This window comes from Coloeus monedula (assembly GCF_965178545.1).
Source record: "Coloeus monedula genome assembly, chromosome: 3".
Classification (NCBI taxonomy): domain Eukaryota; kingdom Metazoa; phylum Chordata; class Aves; order Passeriformes; family Corvidae; genus Coloeus; species Coloeus monedula.
The window spans coordinates 48,190,454-48,205,282 of NC_138783.1; positions in this window are offsets into that span (position 1 = coordinate 48,190,454).

A 14,829-nucleotide genomic window follows, 5' to 3' on the forward strand; every position below is an offset into this window, starting at 1 on the left:
AACACGTGGTTCCTCTACTATAAGGTCTGACGCACTTGCTGCCTCATATCAGGGCTTGTTCCAGAAATTATTTGCTTCCAGCAGCAGCACCACGGCCAGGAGGGAAGGCTGCAGTTGTGCTCCTTCTGCATGAGGTGCCTTTAGGCATGTTCACAGGAGCCCTGATATCTGGCCCCATCCACCAGGATGTACTGGTCAGAAGAGGCAGGTGCCTTTGCAAACAGGCATATTCTTCACAAACAACCCAAGAATAGATTGAATGGGAAGAGTTTTCTGGAGATGTAGGTGAGCTGGACCAACAAGGCAAGAAGATTGCAATGACCACTGCAAATGCAGCGCATTTGCCAAGGAGCATTGACGAAGAGGGGGTTGCTGAGAACAATGGGAACCATGAGCTCCTGACAGTGGCAGCTTCGTTTTCTCTCTGTTCTTTGACCCAGACTCAAAAGGAGGAAAACATCTGCTCAAAGAGCCTTTGGCACAGTGATTTAAGATTCAAAAGTAAAACACATCCAGCAGGCTCAGAAAGCAGAGGGTGTAATGGTTTGTGTCTCCACTTCCAGGGCTAGACTTTGTAGTGGATACTGGAAGAGTCGTTTTCAAGAGCAATTGGTAGCACCCTGGTGTTTTGTTTGAGCATGGGCAGTGTGGGCCATTATATATTCAGCTGTGCCAGCTTTGGACATTCCCTGCAGCCCTCAAAGCACAGAAGCAGATGCAGGCAGGGATTACTGACTTCACTGCTGTAAGAAGTCAGAAACAGGGGATGGAGCTCCCCTTGGAGAGAAGGGAGGGCACCCACAGCCCGTGCTGAGAGACCAAGCTGTCTCAGGACCAAGGTGGAGCCAGGGGAGGTATACCAGGTCCTGGACTGTGCAGAGACTTGTGTTTGAACACTTCCCTGGGCCCAAACCCTTCTCCAGAGAAAAGCAAACAGTTACCTGTTGGGAGCCTCAGCTGGGTGCGGCATCGTGGGGCTCCAAGACATGTTTTGAACACAAGCCCTCTGGCAGAGGAGGCTGCACCTCCCTGCAGCAAGCACTAGCAAAGCAGCCCCCTTGCATTCTGGCTTTTAACAACATTTCAGCACAACTGCTCAGTCCCTCTCATTCAAACACGTGCCTCTCACTCCCTGCCAAGGTTCCAGCCAGGAGAGCTGATCTCTCATCTGGTATGCCCTCTCTCCCTTTCCGCTGCTAAGCCCTTGGTGGTGAGTCAGTATTTGGCTAAGGGTGAGACTGCATGAGGTGACATTGCTCAAGATAAGATGGCCGAATAGCAAGTCCTGTTCTGGGATTATTTTTTTTAATCCATTCTGTAAGCTGAATTTTTATCCAAAAAATGAAAATTGTCAAAAAAGGGGAAGGAGGGGGAAATCCCTTTTATTTTGAAGGCATCAAATCCTTTACCCTGGAATGGATGTGGTAGAACTTGTTAAAGTCCACCTGGTTCCTGGAGCTGTGATTGAAAACCTGCTCACAACTTCACCCTCTGCTGCCACATAATTGATGCTTTGTTATATACATCCCACATACTTTAGTGAGACAGTTTCACTTTAAATAGGAAGAGGTACATCTGATCGCAGATGTGCAAGAGAGCATTTTAAGCTGTACATGAGATTAGGTGGAGGTAAAGGCAGAGGAAAGGACCATAAAGCGTAGAGTTGCATGACCCTTTCATGACAAAGAAGGGATTCCTTAGGACCATCTCTACAGGAGTAAAAACAGTACTGAAGCTGGAACCACTGAGCTTTCCACTCTATTCTTCTGCCCAAAGTAAGATCACTTCAGACATGTTGTTTTGTTCTCTTTATCAAGGTCTACATAGCTGCAGATTTCCCAATCTTCTCTGTTCCAGCGTATCATGACTTCTACCACGAGTGCAATTTCCTAGCATCCAACCAGTCTTACATATTGCAGTTACAGCCTATGGTTTCTTGCCCTCTTAGAAAGTAGAGGATGGTGTACTTCCCTTCTATTTAAAACAGCCTCCCAAGAAGCCAAAGGAAAAGTTTTGGTGAAGAAAATTAATTTTCCAAGCAACTTTTGCCTTATTAGAGACTTTTTAGAGAAATTAGAGCAGATTCCCAGATCTCAAACGCAGGAGCTGAACAGGATGGGCCCATAAGGCAAGTAGAGGAATGGTACTCCCGATAGTGAGGGAAGGCAACACTATCAGTGAGTGGACAGGCAGAAGGATGAGCTGGCACTGAAAGCAGGAGGGGTCAGAAGAGAGGCAAGTGAAGGCTGAAGCAGTTGGTTTGTTATGGGGAGAAGCCAGCGGGAGGCATTAAAGGAGAAGGGTGAAGAAAAAGGTAACTGATGTAATGCCAAGACCTCAACAGCTACAGGATTATGATACCAATGAAGTCATTAGCTGGGAATGCCATTTGGTTTCTAGGGAAAAGTCATGATACAGAAACCAGGTGCTTTGTGTGTTTTACTTAGCTGTTAATTGCAGCTTGCACCTTTCTTGCAGAAGTTTAATTCCCCCTTGTAATGTGATGGAGTTTTCTCACCTGTCCCCACATTCCTACTGGTCCATACACTAAGGGGAAGTGGTGTGATTCTGGCAGAGATTTCCATTTAATGCCGTTGCTCTGCGGTAGTGTTTATTCACTGCCACATGCAGGGCTTGTTCCAGCTGTCCCTGGTTATGTCAAATCAGGTACTTAGAGCCCTGCTTGCTCAGGGCTCTAAGTGAAGCTCGTTTTTGGCAAAAAATCTTACAGACCTGCCTCGCAGTTCCCCTGAAAAATAATCCAAATTCATTTAGATGCAGGCACTGGAAATTGTCAGAAAATCTGCAGAGATGTGGGAGATAAAAATCCATTTAGGGTAGCAGATTTATGTCCTGCTCCAGCAAAGTCCCATTTGCCCCTATGTCTCCTTTCACCCCATCCTCTCAACTTGGCTCTGAGGAGTGAGGTAAGCCACACAGCAGCACTGCTCGTGGAAGATCGGGAATATCCCACCCTCACCATGGAGTCCCAACCATTAGGTTATGGAGGGCTGGGAATAGTGATAGCTTGTTGGAAAATCTTAGAATCCATGCCTCTCCTCCAGATGCGATCACTAGATAGGTCAGGGCAACATTTTTCACTGGTTATAGATCTATAAACGCTGGGGAGAGTGGGGGAGGGAGGCTTAGGAGAGACAGGGCTTTTGCAGGCTGACATCAGGACCTAGGAAGAGACAAGCTGACACCTGCAGGCCGTGTCCGCATCAAGGTGGGGAAGTCAGACCGAGGGAGATGTGGTGTTCCCTCTGCACGCCTCTGCAATGCCAGCCTGGCACCATGCCTGGTTATGGAGCAGGGAGTGGATGACAGAGGAGGATGCCACAGGAACTAAAAAACACCTAGGAAGGGAAAAACTAAACAGACAGTACTTCCCTCCATGCCACAGGGAAGGAATTGTAGCTGGGAGCCAGAAGAGTGGCAGAGAGGAGGAGAAGAGGAGCAGTTTGATTTCAACCCTCCTCTCTCCTTCAGGTCTACATGGAATAAAACATGGAGCAGAAAGCAACGATAAAAACCGAGGAACCATCAGGCAAGGGCAGAGTTGGAGAGCAGCAATGGATGGGCAAGAGCCAGAAAGCTGTCACACTCCTATCTGAGGGTGCAGTGCCATGTCACATTAATCTGAAATCCTTGTGCTCCCTCTTCGCCTCCTGTTTCTGTAGCAAACAGAAGCAGCTGGATGAGACAGCTCAACTCATGAATCCAACAAAACACTCATCATCCTGCAAAAATTGTCATGTCTTTCATTTTGGAAACAGCTCACCACACACCTGCACCTGCACTGCCTTTGACATGAAGCAGGAGCTTCTGCAAGATCTGGAGGCCAAAGAGAAGCAGGCAGGGAAGCAGAGGAGAGTTACCCATGGGACCATGGGTGCAGCATAGCTACTAGAAGAGTTTCTTGCCTTGCTTAAGTTTCCTTTTGAGGCCTGACACATCTTGGCTGTTTGCCGCCTTAATTTCCCTGCTGCCACTCCAGAAGATATCCCCCTTTGCCAGGAATCTCTCCATCTTCTGCCATCTCTTAGATGGCCCCTGCTACATCCCAATGTGCTTTCTGAAGCCATCACTTACTCAGTGTGGAGAGACATCCTGAAAGAAGGAGGACTAAGGGAAATTTGATGAAAGGGAGTCTTCAGAGACGGAGAGACTGTTCCAAGTGAGGGCTTGGAAGAGGCATAAAGCCAAGAGCCAGTAAAGGAGACTAGGCCATGGTCCAAAGCTAACTGCAGCCAATGGGACTGATTTGAATGGGCTTTGGATTGTATTCTTGGACAGCAGCTGTAAAAGAGGATATCAGGAGTATGATGAGTGTGGAGAACTGAGGATAGAAAAGTGAGGAGGGGTTTGTTCAGCCATTCAAACATGGTTTATGTAGGACATATAAAGGCTTTCTTTAGTGCCACCAGGGCTCTCCAGATGGTGCCACAGCCATTGGCAGGTTCTGCTCCATGGGGTCGTGTTTTACATGGCAGCACTGGCTGATGTCTGGTATTGCAGTAGCAACAAGTATCAGAAGAAAGGAAAAACACTGCAGAGGAAAGAAGACAAGTGGAATTGCGCTCTGTGCTGCTGTGCTGCCTGGTGGGAAATGGATGCTGAGCGATTTCAAACCCTTTATATCAATCCGTGGTGGCACAAGCCGTGGCAGGGGAGGGAGGATGTGCCGGACTCCTCTTGTGAGGTCAGATGAAGACAGTAACACAGTTCGGGGCAGAAACGCATTTCGCACCGCCACGTCTGATATCTGCGAATCACCCTCCGCAGGCGCGACGCTGATGGCAGCTACACAGCGGGGCATGTAGGGGCTGGCAGAACGCAACCCCCTCCCGGAGAACCCCGGTGGCATCCCCCCGAGCCCGGAGGGGCCGGGCCGGGGCCGGGAGGGCGCAGAGCCGGGCGGGACCTGACGGAGCCGCGGCCACGCTGCCACCTGCCCGCGGCACCACGACACTGCAGCCCTTCCTTCCTTCCTTCCTTCCTTCCTTCCTTCCTTCCTTCCTTCCTTCCTTCCTTCCTTCCTTCCTTCCTTCCTTCCTTCCTTCCTTCCTTCCTTCCTTCCTTCCTTCCTTCCTTCCTTCCTTCCTTCCTTCCTTCCTTCCTTCCTTCCTTCCTTCCTTCCTTCCTTCCGAATTCCTTCCTTCCTTCCGAATTCCTTCCTTCCTTCCTTCCGAATTCCTTCCTTCCTTCCTTCCGAATTCCTTCCTTCCGAATTCCTTCCTTCCGAATTCCTTCCTTCCTTCCTTCCGAATTCCTTCCTTCCGAATTCCTTCCTTCCGAATTCCTTCCTTCCTTCCGAATTCCTTCCTTCCGAATTCCTTCCTTCCTTCCTTCCGAATTCCTTCCTTCCTTCCGAATTCCTTCCTTCCTTCCTTCCGAATTCCTTCCTTCCTTCCGAATTCCTTCCGAATTCCTTCCGAATTCCTTCCTTCCTTCCTTCCTTCCGAATTCCTTCCGAATTCCTTCCTTCCGAATTCCTTCCTTCCTTCCTTCCGAATTCCTTCCGAATTCCTTCCTTCCTTCCTTCCGAATTCCTTCCTTCCGAATTCCTTCCTTCCTTCCGAATTCCTTCCTTCCTTCCGAATTCCTTCCTTCCTTCCTTCCTTCCGAATTCCTTCCTTCCGAATTCCTTCCTTCCTTCCTTCCTTCCTTCCTTCCTTCCTTCCTTCCTTCCTTCCTTCCTTCCTTCCTTCCTTCCTTCCTTCCTTCCTTCCTTCCTTCCTTCCTTCCTTCCTTCCTTCCTTCCTTCCGAATTCCTTCCTTCCGAATTCCTTCCTTCCGAATTCCTTCCTTCCGAATTCCTTCCTTCCTTCCTTCCTTCCTTCCTTCCTTCCTTCCTTCCTTCCTTCCTTCCTTCCTTCCTTCCTTCCTTCCTTCCTTCCTTCCTTCCTTCCTTCCTTCCTTCCTTCCTTCCTTCCTTCCTTCCTTCCTTCCTTCCTTCCTTCCTTCCTTCCTTCCTTCCTTCCTTCCTTCCTTCCTTCCTTCCTTCCTTCCTTCCTTCCTTCCTTCCTTCCTTCCCTTCCTTCCCTTCCTTCCTCCCTCCCTTCCTTCCTCCCTTCCTTCCTTCCCTTCCTTCCTTCCTTCCCTTCCTTCCTTCCTTCCCTTCCTTCCTTCCTTCCGAATTCCTTCCTTCCGAATTCCTTCCTTCCGAATTCCTTCCTTCCTTCCGAATTCCTTCCTTCCTTCCGAATTCCTTCCTTCCGAATTCCTTCCTTCCGAATTCCTTCCGAATTCCTTCCTTCCTTCCTTCCGAATTCCTTCCGAATTCCTTCCTTCCTTCCTTCCTTCCGAATTCCTTCCGAATTCCTTCCTTCCTTCCTTCCTTCCTTCCGAATTCCTTCCTTCCTTCCTTCCTTCCGAATTCCTTCCTTCCGAATTCCTTCCTTCCTTCCTTCCGAATTCCTTCCTTCCGAATTCCTTCCTTCCTTCCTTCCTGTCCCGACCCCATTCCAGCCCCACAACACAGAGATGCTGCAAAGACAACAGTTTTGGCTGTGAGTAGACAGGTGACAGGTCCCTGCTGAAAGCCAAAGGCTCAGGTTGCTCTTGGCCAGCATGCCAGCAGGCTGGAGTTGGCAGGTGGGTGCTGGCAGCTGTCCTCATCGTGGTGGTTCAGCTCTACCACCTGCACAGGCACAATGCTGGGCAGTGTCTTGGCAATAACATCGGGAATCAGTCCTGTGAGTTCAACACAGCTGGAGCATCTACCCCAATTCTGGTGCTTTTGCCTTCCTGATGAGCAAGTAAACAGAAAGGAGTGGATCTCCTGGGACATTTCACTAGGAGTGTTCATGTCTCCAGGTATCCAGGTCTTCTTAAAAAAAACACAAGCAGGAATGCCTTTCTGGAACTCATGGCTCACATGATTTCAGTGCCACTTAGGATTCTGAGTACCCCTGTAAGTTGTGCATGCCCCAAGATCAGCTCTCAGAGCTGAGCCCAGCTGTCACCAAATGGTCACCAAATGCAGGCGACTTCTCTGTTACCCTCTAGAACAGGTTGGCTGTACCTAAACTGCATCCTGAAAACAATCTATTGCTTGTCCTGACTTTAAATCTCTGCCCAGAGGTTTCCTGGGCAAGCAAAAGCTGGCCCAAGCCAACGGCTGGCTGTGGACCATGCCAGTCATTTACTAACTCAGCTGATTGAGCTGCAGTGCCCAGGAATATTTCCTGGCACTTTCCAATTTGTTTGGACAGATGTAGGAATTCAGCCCTACCTTCGCTTATCAAATGGGCAACTTGACTGCAGCAAGGAAGATTTCTGTCACCTAAGCTGGCTCTGGATGACTTCAGAGAATTTCCATGAGAGTGAAGAAATGCAACTACATTGATCTTGACTTTGTGAGACAAGTACTCTGCTCAAGGGGTTTGATGCTGCAGGATGCCAGAGCAGTGCAGTATCTAGGAGCCAGGCTGAGAACCTCTGAACTGGCTGGACTGGGGAACAGTCAGGGGAACAGGTCAGGGGAACAGGATCTGACTCAAAAACAAATTCAAGGACTGGCTTGAATTTGAAGAGCACTGCTGAAGGGATCTGAGCACATGCTGGTTTGGGAGAAAACAGTCTCGTGACTTTTATAAAACAGCATACATGATGTTCATAGTGGAAAGAGCATGATGTTCATAGTGGAAAAGTAGATTGAGCGAGGTTAAATATTTAAAGTCAGATAAAAACACACTGCTGCTTCCTTCAGCATGAATCATCATTTTGTGCTGACTGTGGTCCTAACACTGCATACTGGCCCTTGCTTTTTCCTGGACTGTCAGGAAGCGACCAGTGAGTTGAGCAGGTTGGGTGGACCGGGAGGGGAGTGGCATGGTGAGGCACAGTGAGGGACCCACCTGGAATGGAGCAGTGGCTTCTGAGGTCTCACTCCTTCCTTCCTTCTGTGTTTTTTGTGGGCTCTGCAAGCTGCTGTGGAGCATTTAGCTGTGTCCCTCTTGGCAGGTTCTTCCTTTGCTCTGGACCTCAGGGCACATTGCAGACCACGGGAAGCTCACGGGGCACAGGCAGCTGCCAGGTCGGGGTGAGTGGCACTGCAGTAGCAGTGCCTGGGCTCCCTCTCAGTAGGGAGGCAGCAGGTGCCACTGAGGACATCCCCTGCCTCCTGGAGCACTTGGCACTGCAGCCCCTGCTCTTTCCCTTACCATGGCAGAAATAATCTCCTTATCTCTGAGACAGGAAAATTCCTTCTTTTCTTTCACCTTCTACACTTGAATTTTGCTGCCTCTCGCATAAGGGGTCAGGACCAGGATATTTGTGTGATAGTAGCTTCCAGCCCATGGAGCATATAGGAGCACTTTCCTAGGCCAAGAGGGAAGGAGGCAGGTTTTCAGGTGTCCATGGTAATATGCCTGAGTAGGGATGTGCATAGGAGCAGCCTGAATCCCCCCAGACTCTGGACCACCACAGACTTTGCTGGACTGCTGGACCCTCGCCATGCCAGCCCCATCTGCCCCTGCTGGAGCAGCTGCTGTCCTTGGGCCAGTGTCGATGTTTTCCTGCTCCAATTCAGGAACGTGTGCCCACAGGCAAAGAGATAACAAAGAGCATGTTTTACCGGCAGGAGCCGTCAGCAGAGACCAAGCCTCTGAGGATGGAAAACACCTTTGGAGCCACGATAGGAGACTGGTGAGGGAGTGACTGAGGATGAAAGAGTAGGTCCAAAGTGTTGCTCTGGCCTTGGAAGAGCAGGACGTCGTTACTGGGAACAGAAAAAGGATCATGTTTCTAGATTGAAGTCCTCGAGGAAGAAACACGCTCCTGATAAGAGAAAGTCGCTTTTTCTTCTGAGTCACTACATTCCTGGGAGTAGTTGTGCAAGGTTTTCAGAGCCCCATTTTCAGATCTCCGTGTTTAGCTCTCCCTTCACCTCTGTATATGTATATAAGGGCCTTGGTGGAGATGAAAGAAGATCTAAAAAAATAAGCATAATTGCCAGAAAAACTACGTACACTTATGCACTTAAAATGTATGAAAGTTGAGTGATCTGAGTATTCTTAAAATAGCACATTTTTGTTTTAAGCTGGAATAAAAACTCTTTGGTGTTATGGATAGGAAGTGATTCTCACCGATGTAAATTCCATCTCACCTGAAATTTTACAAATAACAAAAAAATCCCTGGATCAAGAGAGTACTGGAATTTCCCTGAAACATAATCAAAAGCTTGAGTCATCTTTAAAGGCACCTCCATAGTTAACTGTTGCACAGCTCTTTATATCGCTTCCAACAATCTCCATGAGAGTAATTGGCTCATTTTCAAACTCTGGAAGAAGGAAGAAAAATCTTGGATACTTATGTCTCTTGACTCTTGCTTGCTTTAGGAGTTTAAATGCCTTTGGGGGCTCAGAAGGCTGCTTGGTGTCCATGTCTTGCCCATACTGCACTCGAGGTGCCTAAAAGCAGAATTGTGATCTTAAAAATCCTGAGACCCACCTGATGGTGGAGTGCCCTGAACCATGCACCTGGTTTCTGTTTGAGTTCTGCATCAGGATGTTCTCCAAGGACTTGATTACAAGCAAGCCTTTGTTGAAAGCCCTAGCTGTTGTCACTCAGGGAGGCAAGAGACCAAGCAAGTCTTGTAGCCCTATGTGATCTTTCTGTTTGCATGGTCATACCATGGCATGGAAAAATTAGACCACAAGCAATCTCGGTTTCCAGGGCTGAAAGCTTATCTTGTCTGCCAGCAGAGGAAGGCACAGGACAGTGAGGAACATCCCTTTCCAAAGAATGCAGGAGATAAGGCAGCTTTTCTCTCGCAAAGGTCTTTGGGTCTATGCAAGTTATCTGTAGGACGGGCTGTGACTCTGTGGAAGGCAGCAAGACATGTCAGGGGAACAGGATCTGACTCAAAAACAAAACTGCACAAACTTGCGACAGCTGCCCAAAAATACCTGGGTGACTAACGGAAAAAGAATGCTAAAGCAGGGAAGTTCCATGTGTTCTGTTTGGCTTGTTCTCTTCTTTGGAATGGCACTAAAAGCAGTGTTTTTGTTCCCCCAACCCTGCCTGTTGCAGCTGGCCGTGCGGGCACTGAGGGGTAGATGTTACATTTGGCATCTTTCTAATTTTCTTCAGTCCAGCTCAAGTGCTAGGGATCAGCAGGTTGGAAACGAGCTGTTAGAGATTTAAACTAAAGGAGGCTACATTTATACCAGATATAAGGAAGAAATTTTTACAATGAGAGTGATGAAACACTGGAACTTGTTTCTCGGAGCGGGCATAAAGGGCGTGGATTGCTCAGAGAGGGGTGGATGCTCCATCCCTGGAAACATTCAAGGTCAGGTTGGATGGGGCTCTGAGCAATGTGATCCATTTGAAGATGTCCCTGCTCATTGCAGGGCAATAGGATCTAGATGAGTTTTAAAGGTGCTTTCCAACCCACACTATGATATGATTCTATGGAGCACACTTAAGAAAGGTATTGATGAACTTCCCTTAATTTGAAAAATTGGATCAAAACATATACCTGGACCAATAGGTTAGATATTACATTAAATAGGTTATCTATTATACAGATTACATTCGATTTTATGTTAGCTTAGTTAGTATTTTAATTAGAGGAAATTAGAAGCAAAGAGAAAATTATTCCTGATACTTGCCAATGGTTAACTGGACTGGAGCATAATGAATGCCACAGATTGGTATCTAGACATCCGTGTGAACATGTAATGAGAATTATCCATGAGTTTTCATCCTATGTTTTCCTGCACCTACTTTGAAGCAAGGGGATCCAGTGGGTGTCATCTCAAAACAGATGATACCTCAATTAAAAATGCAGGGCTTGAAAGGGATTCCCAGGTCTCTAATTCCAGTCCCCTGGCAACAAACTGTTTGTTTTTGTGAATAGCTCGAATTTTTCCTTTTTCTTTGCAAGTAGTTCTCTGTTGCCCTCTTTCAAGGAGGATAAGTTTGACATCTGAAAGTGTCAAAAACTGAGAATGGAACTGGGGGCATTGCAGAAGCTGTGACATTAAATAGAAGAAACTGTGTTCACCTGAGTCGCAGCATGGCAGAACATGCAGGTGAGAAGGAAACAGCCCTTCCTCATCAGCAAGGACAGCGGGAACATCCTGCTCCATCAAAGAGCTGTTCTGGAGCAAAGCCCAGAAGGCTGCTAAGGCTTCTGGGAGAGTTTGTTCCCATCTGTCCCCAGAGGTTCCTGACACTTCTCTGCCATGGCTTTCTGACAGTAACCAGAGCTGTTTTGCTAGGGAGGTTCCTAGCATGCACCTCCTTGGCACCTGTACTCTGCTGGATCAGGCCACGCATCTCATGACCTCTCACTCCAAGGTGGCCTTGTCCTCTCGCTGAGCTACCTGTGCAGCTGGACTGCTCTCCATGGACTTGTGTCCTGCTGACTTTTGTTACCATTTACAAGCTGTTTGCTTCCTGGAAGGCCTCCAGTGCTGCTTCTCTGGCATCAGTTCAAGGTTTGCTTTCAGCTCTATCTGCTCTAAACTTCAGCACACAACTCCATTACTTGTGTGGGACCAAGGGAAAGTAATTGGTCATGAATTTTGGCTATGACACAGCAGAGCTGTGTCAACAGAATTGTACGCTTCATGATTTCCTCTTCCACACCAGCTGCTGATGGAGTAGCAAAGAGAAACCTATGGCCTCACAAGTCCTCTGGAGCCATGATTTCAGTCAGCCATAGCAAACCCCCTTCAGTTTCTGAAGGATGGGCTCTGCCCTCTGTTAGACGGCTGTGATATGCGCTTCTAGCCACTGCTTCATCCACAGATGGAAACAGCCTGTCTCACAGAGGTCACTTGTGTGGGCGAAAAGCTGGATGGAGAATATATCGGAAGTTGTTGCTTACTCTTAATGTAAGATTTTTATTTTTACTCTTTTTTAAAAAAGCTTACTGTATTCATCCTGCAGATCCAGAGTGCTCAGCCATCAGACTGAGGACACATGAAGTGCTCCTAAAAGATACTTCAGATAGGAGGAAGCAGGCATTTGCTCTAGATGCCATTCAAGTCTTCTAAGGACCTTACTGTTCTTCCCATGATGGGTTATGACACATACTGTCGTCCCTTGCCCCAAACTCAAAGAGCTTTCTTGAGAAACTGGTATTTGCCTAAGAGTTAATCCAAGAGAAGGAATCCTAATTGGTTTGTTATTGTACAGTGATAGAAGCAGGAAAATCTGACAAGAGAGGGAGAGCAGGGGACTTCCATCCTGCAAATCTGGGGCCAAACCTTCTGACTTCCTGGATTTTTTTTCATGGACTTCTGCTCCAGCCCACGTGAGGTGAGCAAGGTGCAGCAGCTCTGACCTGTTGGGCCCCATCAATCTGTCTTTGCTTTCTGCTGCAGGACAGCATGGAGCTCTGTGAGAATTGAAAACACCCATGGGTTGATCAGGGGGGTCACCTCTGACAAACAGACCTAGTTCAATGTCATGGTTCAGCTATGGACTGATGCAGGTGCCTGTAAATACCCACTTAAATAAACAGGCTACCCAATTTGTACCTTTTCACACTCCTTTATGGTGCATCAGGAATATAAAGGAAGACAGAAGGTTGGTGGTTTGCTTGCTTGGGGACGGGAGATGGGACATAATTGAAATTGGAGTGGGTATGATTTGCTTGGTTGCTTGCTTCTTACACTCAGAAATCTGAGTTCTGCATTGCCAGAGTCAAGGATTTGAGGAGAGCTCAGAAAATGAATGCTTGCTAACGGAGAGAGCAAGAGATCTGGAATGGGGATGTTTAAAAGGTGTCGGGGTTGTTTGTATGTCTCTAATGAACTTTTAGGAGAAAAACTTCTGTGGACATCGAGCAGCTCACCTCAATGAGGGCAGCTCTCTTTCTCAAAAGTCCTACATGCAAGAAAGAAATTTTCACACTTCCAGCATTAAAAAACCCTAACCCACGAAGCACACTACTGAAAGATTACAGGGACTGTCCCAAATGTTGCCATGACTGGGCTGGTGCCAGGGGCAACTGTGTGCCACCACTGCAGTAAGGAGTCCTGGATTCTGCCAGTTCTGTGTCACCCCAGCCCCATGGGCATGGGTCAATGCCAACAAAACCACAGCAAGCAGCACCTCTTACACCCCCAGATCCTTTGTGATTAATTTACTTATTGATGGTCTTTCATAACTCCGTGGTCATCTTTTTTCTCTCTGCCATTAATTATTCCTGGAAGCAAATAAAAGGGCCCACCGATATCTCTCCCTCCCACTCAGCAGAGCCAGCTTTTCCTTAGGGAGAAAAAACTTGTGCTCATTTGCAGTGGGACAATGCCGACTTTTGAACCTCTAACCACTAAACAAACAAACCTTGCGCTCTGCTCCACAATCCAAACAGGGTTTATTGACAGGCGTATCGCAGCAACGCGCAGCAGCTCCGGCAGCAGCCGGGCTGGGATCAATGCTGCGGGGGTGGCCCCGGGCTCCAGAGGACATCCTCGAAGGGGCGGCCCCGCCCGGGGCTGCTGCGCCCTGGCTGCTGCCGCCCGAGAGCCCTCGCGCCCGGGGACAGCGCAGAGGGAGGAGCGGGTCCTGGTGCCTGCAAAGCCCTGCTAGCTCAGAGAGCCCTGGTGCAACCGCTCTGCGTGGGTTTAGGGCTGCTGCTGCAGAGCCAAAACCCTCGCTTTGGGTGCTGCTCAGATTTCGTTGTCCCCAGCAGCTCCTCCAGAACAATACAAGGACCTTTTAGAGTCGCAGAAGGATGAATCAGGCTCCTGCGCCCCACGGATCAGGAGTGAACCATGAACATTGGACCCAGCAGGATGTGCTGTGTGTCAAGCCCATGCGCAATGAGCATAGCTGCTTTGGTGCTGCACCCATGCCTCCTGGCCAGACCCACTTCAGAGACCACATAAGCAGCAGAAAATCAAGCAGGTTCCTTGCACCAGAGCTGCTGCCTCCCACCAAGCTCTTCTCCCAGGAATAGGAGCCCTGGATCAGGTCTGCATGGCCACATGTCTGCTGTCGGATGGCCAGCCCCTAGCCTGGCAAGGCACAGAGCTGCATGCAGAAAAAATGCAGTGCAGAGACTTTGGGGCTGGTGCTTTCCATTTCCCCAAGTTCCCTCAGGCAGAGAGAGCTGCCTTGCCAGTAGGGTCAGGCCCTGACTAAACCATCCTCCCCATGTAGTTCTGTAGACGCTGCTGGCATTTGGCTTTGGCTTTTAACAAAAAGATAAGAAAAGCTTCAACAAGGAAAAAACCAAAGTGCCCCAAAGAACGCAAGTGGAATAACTTAAATAAATTTGATGAGAAAAACTGAACAGCATGGGCCTAAATCCTGGGGAAATCAATAATCCACGTAAAGTGTTTGGGGCTGGACAGTGCTCCCATCCCTGCCAGGGTGCAGGCCCACATGAGCTGGCTGCACATCCAGCCAAGGGCACTGGCTGCAGCGTGACTGCTCCAACTTGGCCTCACTTCACAGCTGGGCTTCTCCCATCCCTAAGTAAGAAATACATATGGCAAACAGCCAGGGCGATTTGGCCAAATCAGCTGGACTTTTCTCGTTTTCATCTCTAAGTGAGTCGTTTGGCATCTCCACACTGGTGTCCTCCATCTAGCCAGCATGTGGAAATGGGCCACAGCCTGTGCGAAGTAGGCTCTGATACAGCACAGAGCTCCTCCGAGGATTTCTGCTTCTGATGGAGCTGTGATGAAGCTTACATAAAGCTGATAAAATCAAGGGAATTTTGGAATATCAAATGAAACACTTCCTCCCCCCCTGGCCCGCCCCCCCCCCCCCCCCCCAGCCAACAAGACAGAAATTGTAAGGACAGAAATTATAAGGATGTGAGAAACAGCACAGTTTAACCAAGGGGACATT